This window comes from Odocoileus virginianus, chromosome 13 (genome assembly GCF_023699985.2).
Source record: "Odocoileus virginianus isolate 20LAN1187 ecotype Illinois chromosome 13, Ovbor_1.2, whole genome shotgun sequence".
NCBI lineage: Eukaryota > Metazoa > Chordata > Mammalia > Artiodactyla > Cervidae > Odocoileus > Odocoileus virginianus.
In genome coordinates this window covers 29,969,275-29,990,735 of record NC_069686.1, presented here as the reverse complement: position 1 = coordinate 29,990,735, position 21,461 = coordinate 29,969,275, and the positions used below count along the sequence as shown (strand labels likewise).

General features: G+C 39.4%; 1 protein-coding gene across 2 annotated transcripts in view; it reads right to left on the bottom strand.

Annotated features, from left to right (window-relative positions):
• ACVR1 (activin A receptor type 1) overlaps positions 1-21,461 on the bottom strand; it is a 127,699-nt gene that overhangs the window by 66,327 nt on the left and 39,911 nt on the right. Inside the window, exon 1 of one of the 2 annotated variants that reach the window (XM_020900413.2) lies at positions 4,443-4,618. The exons of the other annotated variant lie outside the window; for it this stretch is intronic. The gene's annotated coding sequence lies outside the window, so the exon portion shown is untranslated. Of the gene's footprint in view, positions 1-4,442; positions 4,619-21,461 lie in introns of those variants that run through there. 2 annotated transcript variants of the gene reach the window in all.

Genomic DNA, 21,461 nt, shown 5'->3' with positions numbered 1-21,461 from the left:
ATTAAAATTCTTATTTTTTCAAAACCACACACACACAGATAAATATAAAAATCTATAAAAGGAAATTTAAAATAAATATGAAAATTCAGTAAAATGGAACTGCCCCTACAAAAGAGAAAAAACATATTAAGCTCCAAGAGTTTAAGAAAAACATTGTGATCCTGCTACATGCATAGGCAGAGAGATCAATGAAACTAAACAGATATCCCCCAAATAAACCACAATGTATATGGGAATTTATAATACAAAAGAAATCAAAAGAGAAAATTTGGGACGATTTGGTAAAATTGCAATGACCAGTCAGTGTGACAGAGACTGCTTATTTTCCACTAAAATTCCTTCTTCACTTCTTGGGCACATGCTGACCAGCACAGACTGTATTCCCCACCCTCCCTCACAACTAGATGTGATCACAGGACTAAGTTCTCACCAATGGAATTAGAAGTGACATGTGATCACTTGCCCTGGACTTTCTCCTTCGTCCTTCACACGGAAGGAACCCAGCTATGGTAGCGACCCAGCTATGACCATACAGATAACTACAGAGACAAATACTGGAGCCACAAGACAGACAGAACCTGCCTCCCAGGGACCAGTGGATATGGGTGGTTCTGCAGACTTGCTCTGCTCACACTGGAACTGTTAAGCAAGGACAAAAATCAGCTTCTCTGTTCTTTGACCCACAGCACAGTGCAGGTCCTTGGTTACAGCAACTCAGCCTTATCCTAATTAATAGAGCACCTAGAGAAAAACTGAGTTAGGTTCATACCTAACATTCCAGGTGGATCAAAGATTTGTCTAGAAAAAAAGAACAACATGACACTGCAAGGAACCATGAAATAGATTTTAGCTCTAAGAATGGAGACAGTCTTTTGTGATACAAAATCCTGAAGCCAAAAAAAGGTTAATTATATATTTATCTCTATAAATATTGGGGCGGGGGGGTGGGCTGTGCCACATGACTTGTGGGATCTTAGTTCCCTGACCAGGGATCAAAGCCAGCCCTGGCAGTGTCCAGTCCTAACCACTGGACCACTAGTGAATCCCCTCTATAAATATTTTTAAACATCTTTTATTGACTATCTCTTCCACTATAATGTAAGCTCCGTGTAGCAAGAATTGGGATCTCTTTGCTATTGTATAACCTAATGCCTGGAACGAGTGCTTAATGCATAAGAGGGATTCAATAAATACCTGCTGAATAAATAGATTAATTTAAGTATACAAAATCTGGTGGCTCAGTGGTAAAGAATCCACCTGCCAAGCAGGAGACACAGGTTCAATCCTTGGTTCGGAAAGATTCCCTGGAGAAAGAAATGACAACCTACTCCAGTATTCTTGTGTCTCCTGCATTGGCAGCTGGATTCTTTGGGGAAACCCCACTCCAATATTCTAGTCTGGGAAATCCCATGGACAGAGGAGCCTGGCAGGCTGAAGTCCATGGGGTCACAAAGAGTCGGACACAGCAAATAAAACAACAACAACAACAACAAAAACCCAGCAAAATATTTTATACAAATGACCAAATAATAAATATCACAAGGATGGGGTGCTAATTAGTTAATGTATAGGAGCTCCTGTGAATTGATAATAAAAAGATCAATAACTCAATAGAAAATAGACAAAGGAATTAACACAGAGGGAACAGAGCAGGAAATACAAAGGGTCTTTAAACTTATGAAAATATGCTCAGTGTCAATCAAAATAAGAAAAAAAATGCAAATTAAAGCTCCATTAAACTGTCATTTTTTCACCTATTGATTTGGTGAAGAAGAAAACCTATCAGTTTTACAATTATACTGTGATTGGCAAGGGTATGAGGAAGCAGGTTCTCATCCATTGCTGGTGGAATCTAAAACTTTGCAAGCTCTATGAACAGAACAATTTGGCAATAAATTTCAACCCAAATTAAAATGTGCATAATTCTTCAACCCAGCAATTCCACTATTAGAAATGGATCCTACAGATACATTCACAAATGTTTAACATGATATGTGTACAAGATTATTCCCTACAGCCTTGTTTATGATAATAAAATTGGAAATGATCTATATAGTCATCAATAAGGTACTGGTTAAGTAAATTACAGCCCACCTCTAAATGGAATGTTAGGCTTCCATTAAGAAAGAATGCAGCATTAATATTAAGAACTTCCAAGAAACAGTATTTCAATGAAAAAAGAACAAAACAGTGTATGTTGTTACCACTTGGGTTAAAAAAAAAAAGAAAGAAACTGCAATAATCTTTAGATTATATGTTGATATATATACCTGAAACCTCTGAAAGAATACATAAGAAATTGGTAACAATGCTTGTCTCTAGGAAGACTCATTGAGAGACAGAGGGAAGTGAGAGACTTATTTTTCACTCTTTGGTACCTTTTAAATCTTATAAACATTGATTATTATATTCCTAAAAATAAGTATTTTATAAAATAATAACAATAAAAATATTCATTCCTGGCCCCTGATATCTAAAAACTTTTCTGGTGGTTCTCGCTGTCAACTACACTAGGAAGCTATTGAGCTGAACAATTTTAACCCTATCTCATAATTAAGAATCACAGGGCTAGCAATTAACTAACACCATCATCTTCTCCTCCTCCCTGAAATAAATATATGCAAAATAAAATCAGTCTCTTAATTCCATCCCTATTCTTCATTACCTCCTCTTAAAACTCATTCAACCACATGCCACCTTAAATGGGCATGAAAACATCTCAAAATGCTCCAAGGACGGTAGCCAGAACTAACAACTATGCTAATATATTAACACAGCCTAGTGCCAAAGTTCCTTCCAGGCATCCAGAAGATGAAAACTTGACATAACTGACACCTCGGCAACAACCCAAAGCTGTGCATCATCTGCTTGGAAGATAAAAACTCACATCCTCAATGACTAAATGTCCAATGTCAACAGTCAAGGCTTTTGTTTTTGCCCTAATGTGAAAGTTCCCCCACCACCACCCACATCCCCCTTTAAATTTATAGGCTAACCCCTCACTTGACAACTGGTTGTTGTTATGTTACAGCCATACACAGAACACTAAGAAGTCATTACTTATATTGAGATTCTTCTTAAAAGGGAAAATCCAGCTTAAAAGGAAAAATGTCTACAGCATATCAAGTAGAAGGAAAAAGCAAGCTGTAAAACCAAATGTGTAGCCACCTCCATCAATTTTTAACTAATATACACAATCTGTGTGCCTATGAAAAGTTTGTATGTGAAAAATTGTGTGTTCCAGATTATTAGCTATAGGTAAAAGAAAAAAGGAGGGAGGAAATTTTATCTTTATATCATTTTATACTCTTTGGAATTAAATAAAAATACACTTTTACATAAAAAATAAAGTTTCTGAAAATAATAAATTAGAACATTCCTCAAAAAAGAACACTTGGCAGCTACTAGAGATCGTGCCCCAAAATTCTGAACCTAAAGAGGCTGCAGAAACCTCATGCTTCTGTCTCTGTGTACAAGATGCACACCATATCCAGGCAAACACAACTTTTAATTCAGAGGCACACCCACCAATATTGAGCACTTCAGGTCCCCCCTCACATGAACAGTCTTACAGACCCTATGTAAGCTGTTTTTTGTGTTACCACCACAGCTTAACACAGCCTTAACAGCACTTCATCTTGAGAGTGAGACTTCTTTACATGGATTTCAAAGTACTCCAAGAAAGCGAATTATGAAAATATAGCTCTGGGACACAGAAAAGTATGGAGACAATTAAAAAAATAGTAGTGGCCAGGGAGTGGGTGGGTGGAGGGGTTAATAGGCAGAGCACAGAGGATTTTTAGGGCAGTAAAATGTTTCTGTAGGAAAATTCTACTTAAAAGGAAAAATGTCTATAATAGGGGAATCTATATTATTATACATTTGTCCAAATCCATAGAATGTACAACAAGAGCAAACAGTAATGGAAACTATGGGCTTTGGTATAATGTGTCCACGCAGGATTCCCTATTGTAATGAATGGACCACTCTCCTGGGGAGACTAAGAGTCTGGGAGAGGTCAGGGTGTGTGGGGACAGGAATGTCTATGAGAACTCAATTTTCCTATGAATCTAAAACTGCTCAAAGACATTGTCTACTTAGAAGGAAAAGGGGAGAAAAAGCAGTGGTCCTGTAAGGTGAAAAGAATGGCAGAAGCATTTTATATGCAGGGAAATGGTAGTATCTGAACAATTTGGCAGAGCTGAAAGATAACCAAGCAGCCCCACCAAAAAAAAAAAAAAAAAAAAAGCCTACCTTCAAAGTAAATGCAAGGATAAAGAGCCACCGGTTTGGTCCTAACTTTCTTATGTTGGGTTCATACAAACTAACAAATGATAACTGTGGCTAAGAATCTCCCGTGTCATAAAAGAGGAGAGTTGCTAGAACAGCTCTACAGATGGCCCTGGGAGGCCGCTGAGAGCTCCTGGTCAAAGCTTGGCTACCTTAGAGCTGGCTCCCAGGCATCTCCTCCCACGGTCCTTCCAGCAGTGGGCTCTTCCCCAAGGCTCCGTTCACTGGCTCCCAGCGGTGGGAGAGGCACTCCCGGAGTCTCCAGAAATAAAGAGAACTCTCCAGTAGCTCCTGCGCTGGCAGTGTGACGCTCACAAGCGGCCCAGTGCTGCAGAGGGGAAGAAAAATTAAGCTATTCAGAAGAAAAGTCTGCAGTTGTGAATGTGCAGGCTAAAGTAAGTGCGCACTTGACAAGCCTTTCAAACGGGACCACCAACCACAGCTGATTTACCAGTGCAGCAAGGACAGAAAAGGGTCTGAAAACAGACACGTGGGAGGCTGAGATCATGAGTCCACATGAATCTTAAATATTTTTCTAAACAACACAAAAGCCAGTAGGATCTGAGTTGGTAAACTTCAAAATCAAGTTCCTTTAAAGTCCATATACCACGTACTCTAGCCATTACAAAAACAACCCAACAAAAACATTGGTCTTGCATATATTAATTATTTCATGTACCTGGGAAAAACAAGGTTCAAGCTGTCTAAAAGTACAGAATGAAAGTCTCTCTCCAGACCCCTGGCTGCTATGTGAGATGCTCCGTGTACCAGAGTAATCAATTTCTCCTGCTTCCACCCAGAATAACCTGATTTGGGTCCATTTTCAACCTCCATTTTCAGCAGTAGAGAGATCTAGTTCAAGACTCATAAAACAAAGGTGGGGTTAGAAGCACACAGCGGAAGGAAAGGGGCTGCAGATAACTATCAAAAAAAAACCCAAAAAGCTTCTCAAGCTCCCTTTTCCTTTTGGAAGACTTCAAAAACATCAACATTTGCCAAAGGAAGAGGAAATTTTTATTAGAAGCAAACTTTCCCATTCAAAAAACAGTGAAAAACTTGCCCCTTTCAGAAAACAGCACTTTGTTGTTGTGTTTTTTTTTTTTTTTTTAATCTCAAGGACCACTTTGCCAAGAACACTTTCAGGTAAATAAATTTAAGCAGAAAACAAATCCAAAATACAGCATTCCTCAATAATTATCCGGAAGTAAAATCACATCAACCTTGGAATTGAAGGGAAATGTTTTACAAATAACTTCGAAACCTTGCCTCATTCAGTTTAAATTCACAATCCAATTGAAAAGAGAAATTGAGAATATAAAAATAAGACAGACAAAAAAATAAGATACTAAAAATAAGATACACAAAAATATCCCCCCGTAGAAAGGTCAACCAGAAACTTGACATTTTAAGCAATCATTTAGTGAAGTTAAAGAGTAAAAATCCATTTCTAGAGTGGACATCTTTAAAAACAAACTCCAGTTAAGCAGTATCCACAAACCTTGAGTTTCAGAACAAACTGTTGAAACCTTGGTATTTTCCAAGATCCTGGGCCAAGGAAATTTGGCAGCTTCACACCAAAGAAGTTACATTCACGTCTGCTGAAGATTAACTGCATTTTAGAAGGTGGCCAGTTCAAATGGGCTAGTTTGTCTCTGCCCTTCCTAGGGCCAGCCATGTCTTCAAGTTATAGGTACTATTTGGGGAGGAGCTTTAGATAAGCAAGAAAATGTAAAAAATACTGGTCCATATTTTTCTGATTCTTTTTAAAACAGTGCTTTTTGAAAATTACAAATGTACTTCTAATTTCCCTGCCAACTTCCCAGCCCTATCACCTTTCCCGAAGGGAATTCCTTCAAGACCCTGTTCAGGTTCTCCTGCCTTACTTCAGCCTTCCATAATGATTTACACATTTTCCAGCTCTTTCCATTCTCATTCCTCTGTATATATCTTCTGCAAGACTCACTTCTATATGACCTGGCACTTAATCCTCTGCCTTGAACTACGTTGGTCTCAATAAATAAATAAATAAATAAAACTAGGCAAGGATGACATATTATTCATTTGCGCTTTCCTTTCCTCATGGTACCTAGGATACAGTTGGTGCTCAAGAGTTACTAGATAAAAATATTAAACTAATTGAGCATAGTTTAATATTTGCTTTAAAATTATTAGGCTCTCAAATAACCCATAGGTTGAACTCAAAACTGTGGTGTACTATAAAGAAGAATAAGTCAGTAAAATGAGAGCAAAGGTGGAAAACAAACAAATTCCAAATACTTGACTTTTCAAATGTTCTCCTCAGGACCCATCTCTGCACCAATACATTCCATGCCAATAGCAACCGTGACAGATCTTGACAGGTCTTGTTCAAAACCCCAAGAGCATTTTTTTTTCCCAAGAGCATTTTAAAAAATAAAAACAAACAAACAAGAGGCATGCACCAATTAAAACCAGTGCTATAAAATAAATACCTATACAGATCTCTTTTGATTTACCTGATTACATCCTAATAAACCCATCGTTGAAATGTCCTAAGCTGAAAATGCATGCACCCACCAGACATTGTAGAGGAGCCCAGCCTATCTCAAACCTGCTCAGAACACTTACATCAGCTTACAGTCAGGCAAATTCACTTACCACAAAGCTATTTTAGAATGAAATGCTGAATATCTCATGTACTTTATTGAATACTGTACGGAAAGTGACAAACAGAAAGCCTGTGTTGGCTGTTTACCCTGTGATCACGTGGCTGACTGGGAGATACCGCTGCCCAGCCTCATGAGACAGTACTGCATGTCTCACGTCGTTTGTTAGGCCAGGAAAAGATCAAAATTCACAATTCAAAGTACACTTTCCACTGAATGCGTATTACTTTCGCACCATCTTAACACTGCAAAATCATGAAGTTGAACCATCGTTAAGTCAGACACCATGTGCATATAGCAAAGTGCTGCAACCTGTCACAAAACTTTCACTGAACTGAGTTTTTTCCAAAACCTTGGCCAATTTACTTGCTTAGCTATGGATGTTTAATTATTGGCAACTAATCATGCCTTGTGAAAATCTGACCCATAAAGGTTAGAGGCACATTCCTGTGAAGTGGTGGAGGGTGAGAGTGAGGAAGGGGAAAAGGAGAAATCCAAAAAAACGTTCTAACTCCAACTGCAGGCTTAACATAGTAGTACATTTTTCTTTAATCCAATTTACGAGAACATGCATAGTTTCTTAAAAGTTGTTGTAATATGATGGGACTGAGTAACAAGCAAGCATAAAAGGTACTTAAAATCAGACATGTTCTTGGCAGTCAATACAGCAGCTAAGCAACAGGAGAAAAAAATCAGGGCAAGTTTTCTCAACTTTTTAATTATAACTATATTCTTGGCTTCTAGAAGCTGTGACTTTCAAATACTACAGATCCTTGCCCTTTTAAGACATCATCCCCTGTGTAGTGATAGATGTTATTCTGTTATTGTGTTATTTTGGTGATCATTTGCAATATACACAAATATTGAATCACTGTAATGTACACCTGAAACAAATATGTCAGTTGTATTTCAATTAAAAAAAAAGACAAAAGACATCATCCCATACTTTCCCTGTCTACCCACCCAGCCTCACAACCCAAATAAACCATGGTGTATCTTGCTACAGAATTACTGTTAAAACTGAAATGAAGCAGCATATGACAGCAAGAACATAGACTTAGGAAAGAGTCAAACCCAGTTTTCCAACCTACTAAATGTGATCTTACATAAATCACTTAACCCCTGTTTGTTGCAGTTTCCTTTGCCATGAAACAAGGTTAATATCTCCCATCTTTAAGAACTGATGGCACTTCTCTGGTGATTGCAGTGGTAATGCAGGGGGCTACGGTTCAATCTTTGGTCAGGGAACTAAGTTCCCATATGTGGTGTGCAATAAGCCCACATGCTGCAACTAGAGAGCCCTCGCATCTTAATTACTGAGCCCACATGCTCAAGAGCTCGTGATCTGCAATAAGAGATGCCCCAGTGCTGCAACTACAGAAACGCCCCCACATGCCTCAACTAGAGAAAAGCCTGCATGCTGAAATGAAGACCAAGCACAGCCCTCAAAAAAAAAAGCTTTAAAAAAGTTAGCAAAAATGCCAGCTATCATTAAGTTCTAAAGCTGTGCTAACTACACACTTTCATTTTCTGATTTAATCCTAACAACACAAAAATGGAGAGGAAGGTATTAATATTTCCATTTGAAAGATGAGAAAACAATGTTAGAAAGGTGAAGTCTGTCCGTCCCAAGATCACACCTTTGAAATATGTAGCAAAACAAATCAAGTTTCACTGAGTCCAAAATCTGTGTTAATTACCAGTAAGTTAAAACTGTATCCTGACTATTCCTAAGAATTGAAATGAATTCTTATAGTAGATAGTTTTAGTTCCCTTCCCTGTTTACTACTTCTTAAAATAATAGAAGTTCTAAAGGAGCATGGTAGAAAAGCATGAAGTATACCAATCCCAAACAATACACAAATCATCCACATGATACTACAAGTGTTCTCTTGTTCTGGCTCTAAAATAACATCGCTATAGCCAAGCATATAATGTCAAGGATCCTTGAAGAACAATCTACTCCAGATACCTGAATATGTGGGCAAGGCATTATTTACAAGTAATTCTGAAGGAAAGCAACAAGAGATGTCAACCAGTTCCCAAGATTCCCCATCTCCAGTGGGCAAAAAAGCAGGTCAAATTCCCTACATGACTGATGCACTTGGGGACACCACACAGCCCATGGAAGCAGGACAATCACATAAGCTGAGGAAAGATAAAGGCTAACTGAATCAGGAAGTAGAGAGCAGCACAGTGAAGTGAAGTCGCTCAGTCGTGTCTGACTCTTTGCTATTCTGTAGAGTATAGCCCACCAGGCTCCTCTGTCCATGGGATTTTCCAGACAAGAATGCTGGAGTGGGTTGCCATCTCCTTCTCCAGGGGATCTTCCTAACCCAGGGATCGAACCCAGGTCTCCCACACTGCGGGCAGATGCTTTAACCTCTGAGCCCACCAGGGAAGCCTGAGGGTATAGCAAATCTCCGTCTCCAGGGACTTCCACATTCTCTATAGCCATCAAGCTTCAGAGTTTGGGAAGGAGAAACTGAAATTTTCAGAAACTTCCCCAGATTGTGAGCTATTAACAACAACAACAAAAAACTTCCAAACACCCTTTTCTCATTATTATAGATACCTAAAAGAAACATTAAAGAAATAAGAAACAAACAATACTATTTACAAAGAACTATATAGCCTATAACAAATGTTCAAATGCTGGCAAATGTCAGTGAGCATTATTGGGGAGCATTCCAATGGCAAGCCAAATCCAGCCTACAGTCTGCTTTGGTAAACAAAAGTTTTATTGGAACACAGCCCCACTTGTTCATTTTACGTATAGTCTGCGGCTGCTTGCACATGAAACAGCAGAGTTGATAGTTGTGACAAAGTCCATATGGCTTGCAAAGCCTAAAATATTTACTATCTGGCCCTTGAGAGGAAAGGTTTGTTGATCCCTGAAATAACCTGCATTTGGATCTATGAAGAAGGTTAACAGCACTACAGGGAATCACATGTTGAAACTGCCATCTTAAAGGCCTATTTTGCTTTGGAAACATATTTCTTGGAATACCACTCACAGGATTCGTATACCACACGCAATGCATATAAATTTGTATTTATTTTATTTGTAAGTGTGACTCACCAGTAGCAGGAGACAGGCCCACGAGCACACTTTTATAACACAGCAACAGCTACAAGCAATCATGACCAATTCTCTCCTCTGCACTCCTATCATGACCTGGCTCTGGGAAATGTCAATCTTATCCTTCACTTCCACAGGTTAGCTTTCAACTTGACGTCAGTGGATTCCTTTGATGTACTAATGTCTCTATGTTGATTGTTTTAGTTGTCAAAGGAGAATTGCAACACTTTTCCCATGTATCTTTTTAAACTGATTTTTCTTCTGGTAATTTGGAAAAATACAAATTTCTCAAGATATCCTGGGAAGGAATTCTACCCTGAAAGCACTATTCTCTTCAGGTGTACATTTAGATTCAGAATAGCACTCCAACTCACTGGAAAAAGACTTGGGGGGAGGAGGCAGGCATCAGAATGAACCAAGTCTCCAGGATGTTTTAAGGAAAAGATTGAAAAAGATTAAGGTCTGTCTCTCACAGAGTCGGACAAGACTTAGCAACTGAACTACAGCAAAGCCTAGGTAGAAGACCAAAGTGGGGACCGGAAGAAGGTGAGATTTCCCTGAGATGGATTTAAGGTCCAAATATCAGAGCACCTTCTCTTCCAGAATTTTAATTATAATTTGGCTTAGAAGAGAGGAGTTTACTGTGAACCATCACAGGAGGCAGTACAGTTAAGTACCAGACTACATTTCTGAAGATAACCTGCTAATAACTTATAACCTCAAATACCATCATCCAAAGTGGTTTGATGGCCCATCAAAAGTCCATTTTTCTGTCCAATCAAAGGCTCATTTATTTGTGCCAGAAATATAAAGCACAAGGATCATGATAAAGCACAAGGATCATGATAAAACTCAAGGAAACAAACACGGGGGAATACAGGAGCAACAAGAGGCTTCCAGACTTGAACCAACGAGTTCCGGGTTGAGTCCTACCCTGCCAATTACTGCGCCGCAAGTCTTGGGCCAACTGTTTGAGCCACAGTCTCTCCCTTGCAGAGGGACAAAATGAACATCAGGCCTCCCTTGCAGAGCTGCCACATGTGAAGTACAGGGCATCCAGTAGGTGGTAACAGATGATAGCTATTATTAAAGATTTAATATTTAAGGAGCAGGTGTAAGAAGAGGAAATATTGAGGAAGATTGAGAATCACAAGGGTTGAATTAATAGGTTGAATCATATGAAATTGCCAAAATTTGACCACTGTGACTCATAAAACTAATAATTTTAAAATAAATACTATGAAAAAAACCCTGAAAGGAGAAAACATGGACAACTAATACCCCGTACTCATTCCCCCACCAGTGGCAGCCTAGAAGAAATCCAGACACCAGATGGGAAGGCTACAGACTAAAATAGAAAACACCTTCGTCAACTCCTCAGCAGATAGGAGGTGTGACTTCAGGGAAAGGAAGATTCGACAGAGACAGAAAGAAAGACACAGAAACACACACACCCCCTCACTCACATGTAGCCCGTGTAACTCACTCGCTCGCTCTCTCTTCCTGCTCTCTCCTCTTCTTTCTTTATTTCTCTCCCCATGCAAGACCAAAAGGTGACTTGTTAACCATTTTGGGAAGAAAACACAGCATTTCTGGTCAGCTGATGTTACCAGCTACATAACCAGCCTTTCCGTAGGCCTTGCAGAGCAGCTACATAAAGAAATTCAACGGTTCCATCACATTTACCCCCTTATTTTTCTATCTCCTTTTCATACCATAGGCATTAGTTTCTTCAAATCTTACTCAGTCTTCACCCACTGAATAGGTCTGCAGTTATTTCATGGTCATGTCAAATCCTGGATGAGATCTGAGTTTTGAGGTATCCAATGAGCCCAATCCAAGGTAGCTCTATCCCAGCTATATTTAAGTCTCTCAGAGGTTCTGAGGAAAGAATCAGAGCGTCTTGAGTAGAGAGGGATTAACAACAGGCAAAGGTAAGAAAGAAGGAACTTGTCATTTCTTCCATTGCCTCAATGCACTGCTCTCTAAACAGAATCAATTTCACCAGTAGTCAGATCACCTCTCTCTGTTGGGGCCCACTTTCACGTACGTAAATCCCATCCGTGCAGAACTTCCATGCTCCTCATTTCCAGGAGGCATGAGAGTTTTATCTGCTGTCTGGCAGGGTGTGGTAATCCTTGATGCCTACCCTCACATGTCACACCATCAGGCTTTCATCAGTGGGTGATCTCAAAGCACTTTTTACAAGAGTTTGCAGGACTACCACCCACGTGGGCCGGAACCAGATTTTCTAGTTTTCTAATGGGATGTTTGTTTCTCCAAAGCTTCACTCTGGGATTCCTGGGTCTATATACATTACCAGACAGGCATTAGCAAAGCTTCAACAGCGAGCTTCTTGAAAGTAGGCACTCTATATATCCAATGTCCTGCTGTATCTCCAATGCCTGGTTCAGCATCCCACTAGTCTTATATAAATATCTGTGGAATGAACGAAACTTAAAACTACAGAGAAACAGGAAGTATTAACCATTTCAAACTCATAAACTTGATAAAGAAAACGTCTCGATCACTAAATGCTAAGTTTCTGTGCTGTGCTTAGCCGCTCAGTTGTGTCCGACTCTTTGAGACCCGCCAGGCTCCTCTGTCCATGGGGATCCTCCAGGCAAGAATACTGGAGTGGGCGGCGATGCCCTTCTCCAGGGGATCTTCCCAACCCAGGGATTGAACCCAGGTCTCCAACACTGCGGGCAGATTCTTTACCGTCCGAGCCACCAAGGAAGCCAGACTTAAATTCAAAGTGCACAAAATGTACCAAACTCTTACCTGGCGGGAACAGGTTAACACAAGAAACACATAAAGAATTCTAGAAAAATTACTATTTCATAAAAGCAGTCTTCATTTTAGAATGGCAGTAAGTTTTCCTAGTACATTTATTCACAAGACAACTACTCCATGGTTAAGTTCTTCAGAAGTGTATCGACAGAAATTTCCGGAAACACTGATGGGGGTTATTACAAAACAGTAGGACAAAAATAAATGAACAGAGAACTAATGCTTTTAAAAATCATTCTTCCAGGACTTTCCTGGTGGACCAGTAGCTAAGACTATGTTCCCTATGATGAGGGGTCAGGTTTGATCCCTGATCAGGGAACTAGATCCCACAAGACACAATGAAGAGCTTGCGGGTAGCAACTAAGGATCCTGCATGCTGCCAAGGAAAACTGAAGATCCCATGCACCACACTAAGACCCGGCACAGCCAAATAAATACAAATAAAAGTTTTTAAAATAAAAATAAAAACAATTCTTCCAATGCCCTCTTGTAACTATGTTGCCCACCTAAACAAAATTTCTACCAGATCATTCTCCCTAATTAAAGTTCAACAAGGATAAACTGAGTAAAGGCAATCAACATTCTTTTCCTAATTGTTTGGTTTAATTTTTATTTGCCTATAGGCACATAGGCATTTCCAAGGCTAGGCAGGAAACTGCTCGCCCCTGTGCAGACTGAACAAGGTAACAGACCACAAAAAGCCCAAGTAAAGTTTAGAAAAATTAAAAGTGAACAAGATTTTGTATGGCTGCGTTTTCTTGTTGTTGGGTGCTCTCTATGTGTACTACATGTCCATAATTATGTCTGATAAGCTATGCATTTTATAAGAAGTAGTTGCCAGACCTGTTATAAGTTATCTGAATAACTAACAGGCAAGCTTCTTGAAGAAAAAAATAGTTTATTTATTGTTCAGCTTTATAATAACTGGGTACCATAGCATCCCTTCCATACCAGATAGTCAACAAATACTTGCTGACTGATGAACAATGAGATTAATTTGAAATAAGTTTAAAATCAAGAATCCAGTGGACTTGGGGTCTACCACTGACCGAGCAGCCTTGAACATTAGACTTCTTCAAGCCCTGCTCTATCATCTCAATAGGATTATTGCAGGGGGTCAAGGGGCAAATGGGAGGAAACACTGCATGAATGAGCTAGGTGCACCCCTGGACCAAAGCTGCATGCCACTGGGAAGTCACCTGTGCTCTCTGGCATCCATTTTTCCTACCCAGAAGTTGAGATTGGTGGTGTAAGTTGCAAAGTTCCCTCCCACCTCAAAGATTCTCTGTTTAGGTATTTCTTTTACAATCAGTAACAGGATTCCTCAAGAATTAACAGAAAAGACTACCTTTTTAATTAAAGTTGGTTTTCTAATCTACTCCTGCACTGAAATGCCAAACCAATCCACTCATTAAAAAATAATAACAATTTTCATTTAATTTATCAGTTTAGTTCTAAGCTCACAGAGGTTTGCTTTTAATTTCATTTGGGGTTTCCCTGATAGCTCAGTTGGTAAAGAATCCGCCTGCAACACAGGAGATCCCGGTTCAATCCCTGGGTCGGGCAGACCCGCTGGAGAAGGGATAGGCTACCCACTCCAATATTCTTGGGTTTCCCTGGTGGCTCAGCTGGTAAAGAATCTGCCTGCAATGAGGGAGACCTGGGTTTGATCCCTAGGTTGGGACGATCCTCTGGAGAAGGGAAAGGCTACCCACTCCTGTATTCTGGCCTGGAGAATACCAAGGACTGTATAGTCTATGGGGTTGCAAAGAGTCAGACACGACTGAACGACTTGCGCTTTCACTTTCACCAATAATTTGTTTCCCAACTGAAGGATAATTGAGTAAGAAAACTCACAAAAAGGAGTAGAAAAACAGTGGGGCGGGAGGGTCTATCAAGACCAGTCCCTCAAGGAGCATGAGAATGCGTCCAGTTTCCTGGTCAAGGAATCTGGATTAACAAAACTAAAGTCAGCGTGTCCATCTCACCCACCACACCAAACCTGCTCATCTTTCTTTATGTTCTGTCTCATGCAATGGAGCCACCAATAAACACTGAGGACCAAACTGAGGCGTTCTGCTTACAAACCCCACTGCTGCCTTTGCCCCAGCCCTGAAGATCTCCCAAAAGCAGCACTCTAGCTCTTCACCGGGATCTCCTCTATGTACTCACCAACAGCGCCAACATGGCTCCCCCGAGCATCTGCAGATTCCTGGCCCAAGACCCCTCCAGCCTCTTCCAGTCATCACCCCACAGGTACTTAGATAGGACCTGAGGATATCCTGATCGTGTTGCCTTCTGCCTTTGTACTTGTCTACCTGAAAGGTTTTTTTTTTCTCCCCATCTGTCAATTCCTATGCTTCAGGATCAACTCAAGTATCACTTCCTGAAGGAAGTCTTCCCTGAAGCGCCCATACCCACCCCTGTCTAAGATATATGCACTCTCATCTGTTGTTTCCAAACTTAATTATCACAGCACCTAAAAAGCACACTTCAATTTTTCTTTTAATTTCACTGCCTAGTGAGTCTGTGAATTCCTTGAAGATAAGTAGCATTTTTTCATTTCTGAAACATCAGGGATAGTCTTATAAACAAGGGGTCCTTAATAAATGTTGATAGATGAATGGGTGAACCCTAATAATGAATTCAAAGCAGCATAGGAACTCTCTAAGGGAAATATGAACAGTAAAAATTGAGAAATGACTATGCTAATAGAAAAAAGGAGGTAGGCTTACCAGAATACATGTTTTGTGTTGTCATGACTTTTCAGTCAAAGCAATAAAACTCCCCCAGAACCTAAGTTAAAGAGACTGAGAGAGAACTAAAGCGTTTTTTTTAATGCAAAAAGACAATTTGTAAACTAAACTTATACACGAAACCAGTTTCCTACTGACTTACATATGAAAACAAAGAAGTATTCCCTACTCCAACAGTTTAGACCATAATCTTTTTCTAAATCACACATATACAGAAAAGTATCAATAGCTTGAGAATAACACTCAAATATGCTAACACTGTAATATTACTGGAAATTAAAATGTCAATAGAATGTAAGAAGGGAAATGATTCATCTTATAAGAATAATGTTAGTTTTCTTTCGGAGAAAATTATTCCCGAGGTGGTACGTGAAGCCAGGCCTCCACACAATTCCCTACGTGAGGCTCTCACTTGGATTGCAAGATCAAACCAGTTAATCCTAAAGGAAATCAACTCTGAATATTCACAGGAAGGACTGAAGCTGAAGCTCCAATACTCTGGCCACCTGATGCAGAGTCAACTCATTGGAAAAGCCCCGATACTATGAAAGATTGAGGGCAGGAGGAAAAGGGGGCGACAGATGATGAGATGGTTGGATGGCATCACCAACTCACTGGACATGAGTTTGAGCAAACTCTGGGAGTTAGTGAAGGACAGGGAAGCCTGGTGTGCTGCAGTCCATGGGGTCGCAAAGGGTCGGACAGGACTGAGTGACTGAACACCACCAGGCTCTCTCTCACTGGTCTCCTCCCAGGTGTCTTCAGTCAAGGTGCTGGGGGCCAGAGTGGGAACAAGATGAGTTCTTCTCACCATGACAATGCTACCTTCTTAATGGTTCTCCCCATCAGACCCATTTTTTCAACCTCAACCTTTTTACACCACATAGTGGGAAGAAAAGAATACATACCTAAATTACTATATAATTTAAATAAACTTCATAAACACAAAGAACGTAAAAGAAAGGAGCCCATAGCCAAAGTTGAATGTTAAGGAAAAGAGAAGGAAGATCCAGGGAATAAGCTTGCTGGTTATTAGCACTGACCGTCTGGCATCACTTTACATTTACACACAAAGCTGCTCAATGCATGAGTCATTTTGAATCATGACTGTATTGATTCATTTAATATATTCAAAAAACCCTGCAATGAAGGCAACCTAGAAGTTTTGAGATGCAGATGATTCTCCATCAAAATAAGGGAAATAGAAGACATATTTTGAAAACTCAAAACCATAAATAAATGCTCAGAAAATCGGTACATAAAAAAGAATGAAATAATGCCATTTACACCAACAAGGATGCAACTAGAAACTATCATACTAAGTGATGTAAGTCAGAAAGACAAATACCATGTGATATTACTTATATGTGGAATCTAAAATATGGCACAAATAAACCTATATATAAAATAGAAACAGACTTACAGACACAGAAAATAGGCTTGTGGTTGCCAAAGTGGAGGAGTGAACTGGGAGTCTGGGGTTGGCAGATGCAAACTATTCCATTTAGAATGGACGAACAAGATCCTAGTGTACGGCACAGGGAACTATATTCAATATCCTGTGAAAAAACCGTAATGGGAAAGAAAATAAAAAAGAACCTCTATGTGTGCATAACTGAGTCACTTTGCTATACAGTGGAGATTGGCCCAACACTGCAAATCAACTATACATCAATTAAAAAACTGAATTAAAAAAGAAAAAAATGTTTAAATGCTATTGCTTTCTCCTTATAAGTGGGCAGAAGAATGTGAGATTTCTTAGTCTATCAAAATTGAACGTAAGTTTAACAAATGAAAGATTCAGAATTGACTATTCTGGGGGATTCTGTCAATGAAAACTGGTGGCAACTAAAGGAGTGGTCCAGGAATTTGGCTTCTACTTTCTCTTAGTTCAGAAGATAATAGGGAGCCCAAACTTAAACTTCTACTTCAGTGATCTTAGCTTCAGAATCAGTCTTATATGCTGATGGTTTCTTTAGGGGATGATTAATATGTTCTAATATTAGATAGTGTTGAGAGCTGAACAACTCTGTGGATTTACTAAAAGCCACTGAACTGTATACTACAAAAGAGTGAATGTTTCAGTATAAGAACAAGTCAATAGAAACTGTTATTTTAAAAATCAGTCTTAAAGCTCTTATGCTTTTTTCTATATAACTTAGACTGTGAGTGTATGCTGTAATGTGCCTGCTAACTGCATGAGCATATTTTATCTCCTGATTCATTTTGTGGAAAGAGCCAAAACACTAGGATCACACAGTTTGGGAACTGAACCCAAGTCTGTCACTTCCCAGGCTCAGGGATCTTGAGCACATTACTGTCTGAGCCCCAGTCCCCAGCTATAAAACAGACAGACATTACCTATCAGATGAGGGACTGAGCATCTGCAAATCATCACCAAGCTCAGACTGATAGTGTGTGTGTGTGCTTAATCTGACTCTTTGAGACCCCATGGACTATAGCCCACCAGGCTCCTCTCTCCATGGGGATTCTCCACCAACAATACTGCAGTGGGTTGCCATGCCCTCCTCCAGGGGGTCTTCCCAATCCAGGAATTGAACCCAGGTCTCCCGCGTTGCAGGCATATTCTTTACTGTCTAAGCCACCAGGGAAGCCCCAGACTGATAGTAACTGGCAGAAAATTAAAATGGGTGGGCTCTAAGAATGACATATCAGGAGTAAGGAAAATAAAAGAATAGACGCAAAAGCAGGAAGGATGTGGCAAATGCAGAGTCAGGACCAAAGCCAGACTGCCTAGAATCAAGGCAAAACCTCTCTGGAACCCCTTTTTGGTTCTAATGATGCTTTGGGGGTAGTGGTGAGATGAAGTGGGATGATGGGGATCAGGCTAATCCCAGATCAAGTGCTATTACCAATTTTTCTATGAATACTTCAATCTCTGGATTCTTCAAGTAATTTTTTTTCTTTTTTTTCTTCAAGTAATTTTTATGAGTAACCACAAAGCAGAGACATTTTCCATACTTCTATATCCCTCAACTGTCATTAAGCATTCAGTCCACTAATGGAATTATAGCCTCTTGACTTAGTTTGCTATTAATTAGAACACACAGTTTGGCACCAGGATTCATGTTATATAGATTAATTCTATATAATAAAACATGCCTGAAGTTTCTTATATTAGCAGCCTTTGCATCACAAGCCTCAAGATTTCACACCTGTGATTAATTTACATCAGCACAAGTTGAAACTTTGGCTTTTCCATCATTTGTGATATTGCAACCCTTAAGAAACAACTTACCTGACAATTAATACACCTAATCTGTATTTACCATCAATAAGCCAAAAGCCCAACTGGGCCAGAATTTCTACAGTCAAAGTCTTTATAGTGGTTTTAATAACATCATTCCTCATGGAAAATGTGCACTATTTGCCAAGCAACAATTAAAAGAAAGAAAAACATTTTGTATAAAGTGTGTATATATGCACATGTGTATGTACACACATATACATATATATATTTTTTTAAAACATGTTAACTTTATACCACACATGTTTCTACCCTCAAAAAAAATTCCAGAAGAGTTAAAAAGATGAGTAAGTTGTCCTGTCCTCCCCCCCCAGGTAATGGCTAACTAAATTCTCTCACTCCAAGTTGCTTAGCAGATCAACAGGTTAACAAACTATAGTCTTCTGCAGCAGCACTTTAAAGTGATAGGAGATTAGCAGGAAAAAGTAAATTGGCAAGTGTTGCTGTTCACCATCCACACAGTCAACAATTCTGAGAGACATCCCACTGAGTTTCAGGTCACTAAGCCCTGGTCCATTTTATAAGCGTTTGTCTCCTGCTTTTGCTTTTATACATTTTAAATCCCAGAGGGAAATGATAACGTTCTGTAAGTGTTAGAATGGCTTAGTTTCTAAAATTGGCAGGAAGGAAAAGGCTAGCTTCTATTAGTTCTAATTTTGAAAGCATTAAGTATTGGGGGAGGGACCTCTGAGATAATAACCTTTTATTTTTTAGTTGTCTTTTTATTTATTTATTTTTTTAGTTGTCTCAGGTGCATTTTTGTTGGTTCTATCAGCACTGCTGTGCAATCAGGTTTATTTTAAGACAACACATTCTAGCATAAATTCAACCGAGTTTCCTAGACTTGTAGCCAAATTTAGACTGATTTAACCAGAAGGTGTCCTTCCATCGTTTTCATGTTGGATTTATGAAGCATGGCTTAGATACATGTCGAGAAGCTATTTTAATTTAAACATAACTTTGTATGGTGAACTTTCCTACACACACAGAGTCACATAATATGCTTTAACTTCTACTTCAGAGCTGCAGTCAACTCCTAATGCCTTTGGCAAAGACAAGATCCAATACGTAAGGTAATTTAGGAGGGGAAAGGCAAATAAGTATAAATATTCCACAGAAATAGGTGTCTGTCAGGTTGGGAAAAGCTTCCATAAAAACTTCCATATGTGAATATATTCTCTCTAAAGAGAGATAAGTGGTTCCCAACTCTGACGTTTATTGTACATCAAATATCAACAATAGTAAGAAAACTTAAGTATCTCATACTGTTTCACTGTCATTTCTTAAATAACTATGAATTCATGTATATATATATATTTCCACATGTAATACATATTACAATGAATATATGGGTTACATATAATAAAAATGCAACTACAACCTTTAGTGAAGGCTCTAATTATTATTATCATCATTTTTAGGAAATGACCAGCACTCCATGCCCTCCCCCTCCCCCAGGTATCCCCCATCATTAACTCTCTTCTCCTACATTGTGGTTAAAACCCAGAGTAGAAGCTGATGTGTCCTGCCTAAGTCAGAATTCAGGCCCTGACATTTGCAGCTTTCAGTGCCTTAGGCATATAACTTAATGTGCCTCATTTCCTTCATCTGCAAAATTAAGATAAAAAGAATTGCACCTGCTTCACAGAGTAGTAATCGTAAGGGCCGAATGAATGAATACATGCAAGGCACTCGTAGGAGAAGCTAATATATGAGCACCATGAAAGGGTAAGCCATTACTATTATTGATGTTGTTATTATTAGAAGCAGAATCTTGACTTTTGTGATACTTCCTTTCTTTTCTTAATAGTTCTTACCTTTTAATGGACTAAAAAACAGTTACTTTGTCTTTGAATTCCCTTCTCCTCTCACTATGGAAGATATAATAGAGTGCATAAGAGAGGATGGTGCTGAACAAGCTCTAATGGGCATCAGAACTTCTCGACCTAACCAACAAATAAGAAATGACTTGCAAAACTCACAAGGAACTGCAACCTAGTCTTCCCCAAAGGCAGGACTGAAAACCAAAGGCCAGTCCAAGGATCCCTCAACCAGTAGAGTCTATCCACAGACTAAAGAGAAACTTTCACATTGATGACAAGTACATAGATTCCAGGGCTTCCCAGGTGGCGCTAGTGGTGAAGAACCAGCCTGCCAAGACAGGAGACAAAAGATACTCAGGTTCAATCCCTGGGTTGGGAAGACCCCTAGAGGAGTGCGTGGCAACCCACTCCAGTATTCTTGCCTGGAGAATCCCATCGACAGAGGAGCCTAGCAGGCTACAATCCATGGGGTCACACAGAGTTGAACACAACTAAAGTAACTTAACACATAAACACATAGATTTCACACACCCCAGGGCTATCTACCCACTGAGAGCAAGTCACCAACAATCAACTAGCCAACTGACATCTTGAATTGAACACACATACTGTTCTTTCTCAGTAGGGATACATATGTGAATATCTATCAAGAACACCACAGAGTCATTTATACAGTAAAATCTAAAAATGAAAAGCAAAGTGTCCCATCTGGAACTCAATCAAGTCCTTCAAACATGTAAAGTTAACACAGTGATGGCCTGACATTCAAAAAAGGATAAGCTAAAGAGCAGTGCAAGTGTGACG